Consider the following 3,892-nt stretch of genomic DNA (forward strand, 5'->3'; position numbering starts at 1 on the left):
CCTCTCCACCCCTCCCCTCCCATTCCCATCCCACTCCCTCCTCTCCTTCCTTTTCTCTACTTTCTTCTCCCATCCTCTCCTCCCCTTCCCTATCCTCCCCTCTCAGTGTCTTAACAGAAATTCAAGATTAAATAATCTGCAAAGGACCTCACAGTTGTTAAGTGGAAAGTAAAGATGAAAACACAGTCATTTCAAATTACTGAGTGGGATTATAGTTTTGTTTTGTTTTATTTTTTTCCCCTCTAAGCATACAACTCACCTCACTCAATTTGAAGATTTTTTTTTTTTTTCCTTTTTTTGACAGAGAGAGATCACAAGTAGACGGAGAGGAAGGCAGAGAGAGAGAGAGAGAGGGAAGCAGGCTTCTTGCTGAGCAGAGAGCCCGATGTGGGACTCGATCCCAGGACCCTGAGATCATGACCTGAGCCGAAGGCAGCGGCTTAACCCACTGAGCCACCCAGGCGCCCCATCACCTCACTCAATTTGAATGGGACCAATACATCCAAATTCTGAGCATGATCTCAATGCTTACTGTTACAGAGCACCGAGCCTGGAAAACTTGTCTGGAGTCCATGTATTATCTCATGGAAACCAGGTTTACTTTTATTTGGTGTGGGGACAGTTTGAAGGAAGATCATGTTCAGACTCTTACCTCAGTGGAAGTGTCTTGCAGTGCCATTTGGAAGGGATATGAAGGTGATCTGATCAAAAGTTAGAGTACCAGGACTTAGGCTATGAGATAAGTATAGTCCAAAGATGATACTAGTTTAATAAAACCTAAGAAATGAAGGAAATAGATTCAAGAAACATTTAAGAGAAAAAAAAATTGGTGATGAAGTGCAGATAAATTGATAATATTGATTATTGATAATCAATTATAATCTTGCAATTATTGATATTTATGTCCTCAATTCTTCCAACCTATTTACTCACTTTCTTTGGACATGAAATAAATCCTCATGTGCTCTGTAGAAAGTCTTTGAATGGCATTCGTGTTCTTACTAGCATAAAGAAGATGTCAAATTTCCAAACAGATTGATCTAATTTTTGACTCACAATGCTTTAGCAATGCTTAATATATGATCTTCCACCATAATCCAAGGGAAGGGATGGGACTTTCTGTGTCTAACAGACTTTGGTATATTTTCATAGTGCCTATAATGTTTTACAGGTGGAGGGCTCATTTCTTTTTTTTTTTTTTTTAAAGATTTTATTTATTTATTTGACAGAGAGAAATCACAAGTAGGCAGAGAGGCAGGCAGAGAGAGAGGAGGAAGCAGGCTCCCTGCTGAGCAGAAAGCCCGATGTGGGGCTCGAACCCAGGACCTGGGATCATGACCTGAGCCGAAGGCAGCGGCTTAACCCACTGAGCCACCCAGGCACCCCGGAGGGCTCATTTCTCAGAAGAGAGAAAGAAAAATACAGGAGCACTGAATCCCAAGATGCCTTCTGAAGCCCAGGTAAATGATATCATATAATTTTATTTTTGTATCCAATAAAATAGAGTTATCACTATTCAGTACAAAAATACTGAAGTGTTTTGCATTAGGCAGATTTTTGTAGGAGTCCTAACTTTTACTTGGACTTTTTTGGTGATACCAGGTGATACCTTTTTTATCTTTTTGCAGATGATACCACTGCAAAAAGATAAATGAAAATAAAACAGGAAAAAAACAAGAGATTGCCTTAGCTTCACTTATTAAGAACTTTCAGGTTGCTTATAATGATAAAAGGTCAGAACTTGAGATTTGAAATTTCTTAATTACCCTGTGGTATGCTGTACACATCTATGCCTGGAATAATATACATCATGCAATATGTACCAAATATATACCAGAGGTCCTGTTCATAAGCTATGTTGTGACTTTCATAAAGTTCTGAGTTAATACCAAAATCATGTCAAAAGCAACTGATGTATTCATTTGTCAATCAAGTTGTCTTAGTGAGAAATGTAGACACCTTCTCATTTCTTTTCAGTTTCAAATGCTTTCTTTTGGAATTAGGAACTCATGATTCATATTGACTTCACATATATAATTTTAAATCTCAAAATAAAAAAGCTCCATGAAAAATCATGAAAATATTAAAATAAGTACTTTTGTTTGAAAGTTCCATTAAATCAAATTTCAGTCCTATTTACATAAATTACACCACTACCCGCTCTCCCCATCTTTATCTAACATTGAAAATAGTTGTGCAGTGTTGTTCCTTTTAGCAAAGGCTCTGCAGATGCCATGTGGAAAAGATACAGAAATAAGACACAATTCCAATTCTCAAGGTACTTGCCAATTGGAGAAATAAGAAAGTAGCACAATAAGGAAGCATGTGTCAGGGGCCTTATTTGAAGAACAAAAAAAATTACTGTGGGAGTGTATTAGAAGAGTACAAACATGGGTTGTTTTACTAAATTTTATGCCTTTTTTTCTTTTTTAACTAAGACATTTCTTTTGAGGCTTTGATAACATAATGAATTCTATAAAAAGGTTGGAAGCTGTCAAAGCCCAATGCACTCATGGAAGCAAAACTTTTTTTTTTTGTACAATATAATGTCCTTCTCTCTGTATTCTTGCTTTTGCCCTTTGGTCTAGGGCATCATTCTTCAGGGAAATGTGGAGTACAAATAATACTAATAATAATAATAATAAAAATAATAATAATAAAAGTAAAAAAGAAAAAATGAGTTGACGCCCTTTCACTTTATCATACACACCTCTTGTTTTCATGCAAAAAATACCAGAATAACTTTTGACTCAGATCTGCTACCTGTTTTAAGACCAGTATGTCCTGTTAATTAGAAGAAGATTAAGAGTCCCCTGAGCTTTCCTGTCATGGCATATTTCCAAAAAAGAATTTTGGGGCCAACTTCCTCGTACATATTTAGAAAAAAGTATTATTCTAGATTTTCTCCTTCCTTCTTTTTGAGGGTTATAATAACAGGATTCTGAAAAATTAACAATTTGATCATTGTGTATCATTGCCATTTTTCTATAGTCAAATTTAGGAGAAGGCTGTCGCGTTCTCATCAGAGTCATATAAAGCATGAGTTGTGACTAAATTCCATCTGGATGAGCAGCCAGCTTATCACAATCTTGGAAAAGCTTGCAGATTTCTCAAAAAAGCCCCAGGTACTTTTTTTGCAAAACCCAGGGCTTTTCTAAGATTTGTTTTCTCAGGTTGGTTTGTTTCAAAACCTGTTTTTTTTGGAGCCCATTACAAGACTTATAGTGTGCCAAAGAATTAGAATTAAGTTTGTTTTTGTCAGGTGACTTAGAAAACATGATGTCAACTAAAAGATACTTATTACCATAGAGCAATGCACACTTTCATAAAATAATGAGAGTTTTCAGATTTTTTTATATCTATGACAATTGTATTTCTCAAAACTTTTTTTTTTGGGGGGGGATTGATTTTCAGTGAAAGATTGGAAACAATTCGGTATGTGAATCTCAATTTACAGTTAATATTTGTATATTAGTTATATATGTAGGGAAATCTATAATGAGGAAATAATTGACTATCTGTAATAGAAATTAAATTTAATATTACAAAAACAATAAATCACATATTTAGTGGTAGACTTAATAATGCTTTGGCCATGCTAACCTTCTCTGTATCATTCCAATTTTAGTATATGTGCTGCTGAAGTGAGCACAATAATACTTTGAATATAACTAACTCAATTAAAATACATAAAACTATACAATTTTCTTAGTAATAGGGCAAAATTTACCTAAATTTTGTCAACTTCAAATCTCATTAACTACTTGAAAGATGCAGTTTTTAAGTTTTGAAATGCATATATCACTTACCAAAACCACATCAATACTTCTCAATTCATGAATATAATCAAGTCTATGTTTTCAAGCATCTCCTCTCCACCACAAATACCTAC

The 3,892-nt window shown here is 35.0% G+C and overlaps 1 non-coding gene across 1 annotated transcript; it reads right to left on the minus strand.

The window, feature by feature from the left end:
• Positions 1-3,544: 3,544 nt before the first annotated feature.
• LOC125094579 (U6 spliceosomal RNA) lies at positions 3,545-3,652 on the minus strand. Its single transcript, XR_007125592.1, has one exon. It is a non-coding gene; the product is annotated as a U6 spliceosomal RNA (small nuclear RNA).
• Positions 3,653-3,892: the final 240 nt, after the last annotated feature.

The sequence above is a fragment of the Lutra lutra genome, chromosome 2, assembly GCF_902655055.1.
Source record: "Lutra lutra chromosome 2, mLutLut1.2, whole genome shotgun sequence".
NCBI classification, from domain to species: Eukaryota; Metazoa; Chordata; class Mammalia; order Carnivora; family Mustelidae; genus Lutra; species Lutra lutra.